A 9,954-nucleotide genomic window follows, 5' to 3' on the forward strand; every position below is an offset into this window, starting at 1 on the left:
TTTATTCAACACAGGTTGAGAAGATGCTCCACGGTAGGTGTGTGGCAGGGAGGAGAAGTCTATCCCCAAGTGTTTCTCCAATCAACCCCCTGCCTGCCTGAACCGGACACAAAATAAACGACTGCCATGCCCCCGTTTAGCTTGGATTGTTCCTTCGTGTGCAGAATGGGCCCTCCAGGAGCGCTTCAATCACTGCCCACCCCCTCTTGACTGTAGAAACAGATCATCTGTGGCTGAGGAGGGAAGGGGCCAGGTCTCCTTCCGCCTCCCTGATCACTACTCACACACACACACACACACACACACACACTTGTTGATGGACTGGTAGGAAGGTCTGACCCAGGGCCGGTTCCAGGGTGCTCTGCCTCTAATTTGCATCTTCACATTTCAGCTGCTGTCCAGACTAGCGCCTCTACCTGACCTCCCCCAAGGTCAGCAGGAAGGAAGCAGGAGCCCCAGATTCAGCTTGATGACTTGGCGGGGAGAGGGGGGGTGTCCACTAGCCCCACCTCCATCCAGCACCCATTTCGGATTAGGGCCTCCTAAGAAAACCTGGGGGTGTCTGGCTGACCCTTAGTGCCAGGCCCTCATTTGAAGCCCAGGGCCATAGAAGGCCTGTAGCCTGACCTTCAGGATGCCTGGCTGTCTCTGTCCAGCCAAAGCTCTTGTGCAGGTACTCCACACCAACTAGGGGTTACCCCTCCATCCTCCACCCAACAGCCCCAGAGCTACTCCCAGGAAAAGGCAAATACACTTGTAATGTTTTGGTTGAGAGGGGGTGTTGAGGAGAGGATGGCCTTGCAGGGCATTCGAAGCAAAGAAAGAGACTGGTCCACGGACACTAAAAGACATGAGATGGCCCTGAAATGCCAGGACGTGAATAGTTCTCCACCGCCACTCCCACCCCCAGGGTCTTCCAGTAGACAGACACCACTCCCCAGCTCCAGTGAAATGCAACGGCTTCCATCTGGGCCACATCCAGGAGTGCCCTGCTCCCTCCAACCTGGCCCCTCATGCTATGGCTCAGCTTTGAGCATTTGGCCACCTCCCCTTCCTGCAGCTGCCGCAGGAGCCTGTGCCTTTAAGATGGCCAGCCAGGGTCCATCAGGGGTCTCTGACAGACCCGATTCAGGGCCAGGAGGTCTGGCTTTGTACCCCCACCCCCATCCCCCCAACCCACCAGCGCCGTCCCGCTGTTCCTAAACAGGTCCCCTTCGGGTGTTTCCTCCAGGGACCGCCAAGTCCCTGGTGTCTGGACCCCAGCCCTCTGCACTGTGGGAAACCGGGAGACGGCGCTCATTTGCAAGATCCTGATTTGTAGCCCCATTAGCGGGGCATTTCTCCTCTTGTCCTAATAGCCCTTACCTAATACACCTTTTGCCCACCTCCCCAAAACCCCTGAGGCCAGTGATATTCAGCTTTCAAGGACCCTTCTTCCGGATCAGCCTAATAGACGCCTCCTTTCGCTGGCTTAGGGGAAGGAAAACAGGTCCCCATGTCCCCCTGGCCCCAGTGCCCTCCCTGTGCCCGGCCCCCCTTTCTCTGCACGGGGAGAGGCGAGAGGTCCCTTAGGCCGACCCCACCTCCCACGGGGTCTGCAGAGATCAGGCGTGCCTTTGACTCCAGGGCCGGACATTTCAGGGGTGGGGGTGTGGGGGGATCTCCAGGCTGCTCAGCAGAAGGGAGCAGCGGCAGGAGCAGGCGGTTTCAGTGCGGGTTCGGGAGCTTAGCCCCACGCCGACTCTCCCCAGCTCTCTGCCGGTCCAGGACGAGGCTTTCAGGGACCGCCGAGCATGGGGGACGGCGGGGTGGGAGGTGTGTGTGGGGGGTGGCGACTGAGGTTCGGAGGGGAGAAGGCTCTGGAAGCAGGAAAGGGGGTCTAGGGAAGGGAAGGGGCAGCAGCAGTAGCCCTTACCTGGTCCCGGGGGTCTCGCCGCAGGGCTGCGGAGCTGCTGTGATCTATTGGCCTGGAGCCCCCTTTCGCCGCCGCCCCGCGGCCCCGCCAGGAGGGTGGTTGAGCAGCGGACGACGGGATCCGCGCCCCACGCCGCCGGGGCTGGGCAGTGTCAGCACCCGGAGCGCGCGCCGAGCCCGGAGCTCTGCGTCGGCGTGTCGCGGGCTGCCGATGGCCGTGTGTCTGTGCGCACGCGGGGACCGCGCTTTCCTCGAGCAACCGCCAGCCCCCACCCAGGGCCCGAGCGCGCGCCCCCCACCTGCCCTCGCCCGCCCCGCAGCCCGGCTCTCTGCTGCTGGAGAGGCGCCCACGGCCGCGGTGAAGCCAGGCTGGGGGCTGCAGCCGAGCCACGGACCACCGCCTCCCCCGCGGACCTCTCGCTGGCGGGGGGCTGGAGGGGGATAGGGGGACGGCCAATGAGCGTCCGGGGGCGGGGTTAGGAGGAGGGGACCTGGATGGGGAGCTGGGGGCCGCTGGCCAGCCCCCGCCCGCTGCACTGGCCCAGCCTGGCAGCTATTCCCAGCCAGAGCTGCTGCTGAAGGGAGGGAGCCTGGGGCGGTTGGTGGTGGAGGTGGTGGTAAAGATGTGCAGGAGACAGTCCCTCGCCCTTGACTGTCAAGGAGCTTCCGGGTGTCACCGCTCTCCCCCACCCTCCAACCCCCACCTTCCTAGAGGAGAAAACCGCCTACCTTCTGCCTCCCAGGACCTCAAGATTCCCCCTGTCTGTCTATCTGAGCCTGCTCTTTCTCTTCCTCCTCCAGGAAGCCTTCCTTACTATCAAGTTCCAGCCCCTCCTACAACTATTCTTGACCCCCATATTCTGGGCCTGGGAGGCTCCACTAGCTGTGGGTGCCTGCGTGGATATCTTCAAAGGTCCCTCAGAGAGACAATGTCCCTAGGGTCAGCAAAGAAGCCAACAGTTACTTGAAATAGGCTGAGTCTAGAATTTCAAGTCCTGGGTTTTTAATGGAAAGGTTGGGGGTTTGAACCCAGCAGTCAACTTCTGTAAAGACTAAACTCACTGCAGTGGAGGTTATTCCAACTCACGGTGAGATCGTGTAGGACAGGGTAGGACTGCCCTTGTGGGTTTCCAAGACCATAACTCATTAGGGAAAGAGAAAGCCTCATCTTTCTCCTCTGGAGTGGACTGGTGATTTCTAACTGCTGACCTGTGCTTAGCAGCCCAACATAACCCCACCACCACCACCACCACCACCACCACCACCACCACCACCACCACCACCACCACCACCATGACTTGGAAAACCAATGGAGCAGTTCCATTCTGCCTAACAGAGTTGGGATCCACAGCCCCAAATGTAGGGTCGTCAGGGGCATTCTAGGTCAGGAGCCTTCTGCTCTTGCCATGATGACCCCTACTCAGCAAGTCCCCACTGAGGCCACCTCCCCAAACTCCTGAGGACAACAGTATCCCGCACCGAGGTCCCTCCAGCTGTGTGTCCCCAAGCAGAGGATAGGCCTGGCTTTTCTGGAGTGAAGGAAAACAGATCTCTTTGGGTCCCTTGTGCCACAATTCCCTTCCTGTCCCCTGTCCTCCCTTCTCAGCAGGAGGTCAGAAGTACCTATCTAACCTCACCTTTCACCAAAATCTTTGGGGAGCCATTGCCCCAAGCATAGCCCCCAGAGCCAAACTTTTTCTAAGGGAAGAGTTGGGGGAGTTTTTACTGCCTTGGCCTCCGTCCCCACTGCGCTAGAATTCTTTCTGTGAGTTTAGGTAAGCTTCCTCATGATCCGTGTGAGAGACGAAGATGGAGAACCGCATGCAGAGAGAGAGAAAGAGGCCCAGTGAGAAGCAGTTGGCTGTCTAGAGAGATGGTTTCAACAGCCTAGGGTGATTTTAAATCTTAAGTCAGCAAGCTTTGGACTTCTCGGCTGATTTCCAACTCCAAGCCACCAAACCTATGGCTCTCTTTGCTGACCCCATTGCCTGCTTACTTCCTTGTCCATATTTAGGCAAGACCCCAGCTTGGACAGAGCGTGAGCAGGTTCACGATTGGACCTGAGGAATAGGACCAGACCCAGGATTGGTCCATGCATAACCTGGAGACACAGACAGCCCCCAAACCCCTAGTGTTCTTTCAGCAGCAACTCATTCAAGGCCCCATCCGCTGTGCAGGGCACTTTTCTTTCCTAAGTAAACTTTGCTTTCCACTTGCCGTGTGTGGTCCATGAGACCATGTTCCAGTTGGCAAGGCCACGAACCCTTGGACACAGCAAAGCGTAGCAGAGAAGCAATTCCAGTGACACTCACATATGTATGTATAAGAAAGAGCTTTATATCAAGAGGTAAGCATGTATCAAGAAGTCATTCCAGCTCAGTCCAACTCAAGTCCATAAGTCCAATACTAGTCCCTAAGTCCGACTCAGGCAGACACAGGCAATGATGCAGACTGCAGGGAGATCGCAGGCTAAGTAGGGGTCAGAGTGGTGTGGATCCAAGGTCTGTGGAAACAGCTGGGCTCTGGGAGTTTTCCTCTCTTCCTCCCTGGAGATGGGACACACACTCTCTGCTACATTCCTGTTGACAAGCCACATGGAGCCATGCTGATAGCAGCCAGAGCCCTGGAGATGTGTCCACTGCCATTGGATCCATAGGACTTTCCACCCACCAGCCTGTGATCTTCCTACATTCAGCATGATTGCATGTGTTGTGTTGTCCAAAGAGAAATTCATGGGCTGATATCGGACTAATGGACTTGTTCTAGACTGGGCTGGTATGTTTTCTTAATGCATAACTACTTCTTGAGATAAAGTTCTCCCTTACACATAGATGAGTGTCTCTGGATTTGTTTTGCTAGTCAACCTGGACCAACCTACCACCAATAGTATGTTGGCCAGCATGTTGGGCTCATGAGTAAAATGAGGCCTGAGCGATCAAAGTCATGTTGCCTGGTTGGGGGTGGGGGGCAACAATGACTGGTTGGGGGCAGTTATCCACTCCTAGGTGAGGTACTTACCTCTTTGGGTCCCACAGCTGTTCCCTGTCTGCTTCTGGTCTGCATTTGTTCATTACCCGAGACTCTAGTATCCCAAGAGACCACACCAGCCCTCAGTTCCACCAAAGGCTATGTCCTTCCCGCAGTCAAGGATGATCTTGACCAGCCTCCCTGTGGGTCTGAGTCCTGTGTGTGACCCCTTTGTTGAGAAAACTTCCAATGGGAGAGAAAAGACATGAGTCTCCAGTCGGGGGAGCCAGTCTGACTTCTGAGAGGACGTGTGGCTGGAACAGGAATCAGGAGGGAAACTTTCTAAGGAAGCACCTATGGGCCCAGAGTGGTGCAAATTCCTGAGTCCACAAGCACGTGAGTGTTTCCTCTCGGCTGCCCAAAAGTGGCGTAAATAGTTTATACTGGACTGTTCGCCCAAAGGTTGTGGAGTTCTCGTTACAGCAGGAATGGAAGGCCTGGGGAGCTCCCTCGGGAAAGATGACTGCCAAGAAAACCCCACAAAGCCCCTTCTGCTCTGTAACATGGGGCTGCTGTGAGCTGGCGGGACTGGACCTGCGAGTCACAGGTTGAGGGAGTTCTTCAGCACCAAGGGAGCACTGAGCCTGCTAGAACACCACGCCGCTGGTCTGCATGGCTCACGTTGCTCTCAGTCCAGGACGGCTCCCTGGAGGAGGAGGGTTTCGATCCTTTGTATCAGTGCAAAGTCTGTACTGACTTCATGAACTAACCCCCAAATTGACTGGTTTGAACCCACTCAGTGGGAGCCCTGGTGGCATAGTGGACTAAGCGTTGGATGACTTACTGCAAGGTCAACCCCACCAGGCCCTCCATAGGAGAGAGAGGAGCCTTTCTACCATTATGAAGAGTTACAGTCTTGGAATCCCATTGGGGCAATTCTACTCTGACCTCGAGGGGTGCTGTGAAATGACTAGACGGCAGTGGGTTTGGGAGTTAACGCCTTCTGAACCCTCCTGAGCCTGCTGCTGAAAGCCCGGGAAGCCTGCCTCTGTCACCTGCCTTCAGCCCTGAGGTTGTGCAGAGCAAATGCTCGCTGGGTGTGAAAGTGCTCTGTAAACTGTGAAGCATGGTGAGAATGAGGGCAAGAGGCGCACCATGGGGATGGGGTCTCAGGAGAGTGGAGAAGGCTGGAGACCAGGGTCACCCCGAGAGGCCTGCTTCCCCGGAAATGCCCATGCCAGATTCTGGATTGGGGTGCCGGCGGCGGGGGGCATCCCTTTGGCTCCAGGGTCTGCCCTCAGGTTTATTCTCCTCTCCATACTCCTGATTCCGGATCCCTTGCTCTTTCTGTGTTCCCAGATGTTTGTCTTCCTGTGGTCTGTGAGCAGCAGAGGAGGGCTCAGGTCCGTGGACATGCTTTCCTCTCTGCCTGGGCAGCCAGCTGGCCTCTGCTCAGACTCATCCCCTTTATCTGTTCTCTCCGATTCAGAGAATCAGCTCCCAGTTGAGGTAGACCCAAACTGTCAGGACCCCGGGTACCATGGTTATGTGGTGGAAACCCAACTCCTGCTCTACCTACCACTGGCCAGCCCAGGCACTCTGGGAGTCCACCCCAAAACCCCTTTCTCTAACTGATCCACAGGGGCAGGCACTTCTATATAAATCCCAGTAAGGTGCTATATAATTAGAAGTCCTTGCGAGTGTGGCTTCTAAACCTGCCCCTGGCAGGTAGGTAGCATTGGACCTTCTAAGCCCGGGTGAGACAAGGAAGCAAACATCCATGCTGGGACCAGGGAGGGTTACCTAGCCCCCTGAGCCAAAAGACCAGCCCAAGGCAAATGGTTAATTTTCTTGTCAGATGGGAGACTCTCTTGGGTTGAATCATGGTCCCTTACAAAATATGTATTGGAATCCTGCCCCTATACCTGGGGAGGTAATCCCGTTTGAGAGTAGAATTTTCCTTCTTCTGTTACTGGAGCCAGCTAAGTGTAAGCGGGGACTCAACCTACTCACTGTGGGTTACAAATGGAGCAGACTAGAGGTGAGAGTGAGCGCAGACTGAGGGTGTAGTGGTTATGCCTGGAGCTTTCAACTGAAGGCCTTGCCTTTAGGCCCCCAAGACTCCTTCCCCCGTGGTAACCCAAAGAACTCACCGCCATCGAGTTGGTGCCAACTTATAGAGATGCTATAGGACAGGGGAGAACTGCCCTGTGAGTTGTTGAGACTGTCACGCCTTTCAGGAGTAGAAAGCCCCATCGTTCTCCCCGTGTGGCAACAGTGTCTAAGAAATCCCTTCCATGGCGAGGTCCTCGGACCTTGGTCTTTCAAGCCAGCCACGCCATTCCCCATCGATCTGTCTGGTTTTGGGAAGATGGGTGGTCTGTGTGCCCCTGGGGAAAGAAAGCCCTTCTCCAGGAAGACCCCTGGAGCTGGTTTCTCCCCCTTGGGGAGGGAGGCTGCCTTCTCTCTGGCTTTGTTCTACCGTTGCTTACCATCTCAGCTCCTTCCCTCAAGCCAGCCAGTCAGGCGGGAAGCAGCTGAAAAAGATGGGTTTTAATTCAATTTTCTGAGACATGGCTGAGGGAGATGGATGCCAGACTGCCCCGGCCGGCATCCATCTCTCTAGACTCTGTTCTTTGACTCCCCACCCCCACCTCCCACCTCACCGCCCCACAGTGGCTTAGGCATGGGACAGCTCCTATGAGGGTACAGGGGTGTTTTTACTGTAGCCTTGCCCTTTACTGAGCCTGCTGGCTGTGCGTGTTGAAGGCCAGCGGTTCCCAGCCTTCCTGGTGCCTAAGCAGGATCCCCTAGAGTGCTCTCCAAAAATACCTGTGCCCAGGCCTCTACGTCAGAGAGAACTAGACAGCTGCTCATTGCTGAGGTCCTGGCACAGGATCTGTAAAGCTCTGTAGGAATTCTGACGCGTTGCCAGGATTGAGAACCACTCACAAGCCCTCCGCTTCCCAAGGGAGCAGGCTCAGATCTCCAGAATGGTCAGTGGCATTCAAGGCCCACATCCTTCCCCAAATACAAATTCGGTGCGCTGTCCACCTGAAGGCTAGTGGTTTGAATGAAGTTGGCGATACTGCCCCAGCCAAGGCCTGGTGATTGCTTCCATTTAAAGGACTCACGCACATTCACTGTCAGCCAGCTGATCCTGACACACAGCGCCATGCGGGACAGGCTAGAACAGCACCTGTAGGTTTCCTAGGCTGTCACTCTTTGTGGGAGCAGAAAGCCTCTGAATGAGCAAGATGCCTATCTGAGCTCTGAAAGCAGCCATGCCCCAGTTCCCCAGGGATGGGGTGAATGGTTTAGTCCTCTGCAGCCTGGGCTTTATCTGCCTGCGTGGCCGTGGCTGCTGATGGCAGTTGCTGTCCAGTTGATTCTGATGCATGGCAACCTCATGCGTTACTAAGTAGAACTGTTTCATTGAGCTTTCTTGCCTGTTGTTTGTTTGTTTGTTTGTTTGAAGTAAGTTTTCCATGTGTCTTTGGTGAAGGTGTATAAGTAGTTTAGGCTCCCATCCCAACAAGGTCTACACAAGCTGTTCAGTGGCACGATGTGAGACGTGCTCCTGATTTTACTGTCGTCTGACCGAGTGGGCTGTGAACTGAAAGGTCAGCAGTTCCAAACCACCACCTGCTCTATGGGAGAAAGATGAGGCTGTCTACTCTCGTATTGTGGGAGGGAGGTGAATGCCCAGCAGGGGGGCTGTGTTTCTCTCCCTGGAGGCCTCCATTGCTCCCTCAAATTCCTGCCCTAGTCTTAGGCACATCTCACTCAAGCCAACGCGAGTCAGGGACCTAGGTAGGGGTGGGATCCCTGGGAGAAGCTTTACCCAGAGACACCCTATAACCCCCTGTATCAGTGCTGGGCCAGCAAAGCAGTGGGCAGTCTGGTTGTCTCAGAAGCACCCACTAGAAGACCAAAAAGCAACAACCCAATAAGGGCTGGCAGCAGGCAGCTGTGGAGGGTTTGGGAAGGGGTCTAAGCCATGCCATGCCCAGCAGAGTCTCCCATGCTCCCCAGATATACAGGCTGCAGGGCTGCTCACGGTGGTCGGATCTAAGTCCCCCTGAGACCATGCACCCTAGAGCCAGGTTCCTGCAGGTCAGATATGCCCTCCCCTTGTGCTCCCAACCAGGAAGCAGGAGACACAATCCTTATCCATTGAGCCAATGTCCTCTAGAACCCAACCAGCTGCCCTCAGAACCCCTGGCACTCCAGCAAGCCAAGGGAACAATGCTTAAGCTTCCTCCACACCAAATTCATGGCCAGTGAGTTGATGCTGACTCATAGCAACCTTACAGGTCTCTAGAGCTGCCCCTGTAAAATTCTGGCCTGTAACTCTTTACAGGAGTAGAAAGCCCAACTTTCTTCCAAGGAGAGACCAGTGATTTCAAACTTCTGACCTTGAAGTTGGCAGCCCAAGTCATGACCACTCTACCACCAGGGCTAGAGAGCCATGACTTCCACACTGTGTCCTCGGGAGCTCTAGAAATCCCTGGAGCTGTCTCACAGAAAATCTGGGGGCCCTAACTTCAGAACCTAGAAGTTCTCCAAAAGTGAGATCTTTACCTCTCTGCCCCCCTGCCCCCCTCCCACACACACATACCACACACAGAGGGTACAGCAATGGATAGAGGTGAGTTAGGGGCGAGAGGCTGCTGGGAGCAGGGGTAAATGGAGCCAGAGGAAGAGGGACTAAGTGCCAGGTGGGTCCTCGAACAGCCCACCTGCACAGGCAGACACTGAGTCTCTGAGAATAGGCATGATGGACCAAAGTGGTCATCAGAACCAGGACTTTAGATTTTGAGTCCTAGGACCTCTCCTCTGAATGGCGGTAACTCTTAGAAAGGAAGATCCATTTCTGGGAAGTTGGAAAGTGTGGGTGTGAAGGAAATGGGGTGTGGGGTGTGAAATTCCTTGCAGTCTAGAGTTCCAGGGGAAATGAATGTGCAGGACCAAATGCACGTGGTGCCCTCCCCATGCACACACACACTCAAGGGTGTACTACAAGTCTCACTTAATTGTGGACATGAGTTTAACCTGCACACCTACACATGG

This window comes from Tenrec ecaudatus, chromosome 9 (assembly GCF_050624435.1).
Source record: "Tenrec ecaudatus isolate mTenEca1 chromosome 9, mTenEca1.hap1, whole genome shotgun sequence".
In the NCBI taxonomy this organism is placed as follows: domain Eukaryota; kingdom Metazoa; phylum Chordata; class Mammalia; order Afrosoricida; family Tenrecidae; genus Tenrec; species Tenrec ecaudatus.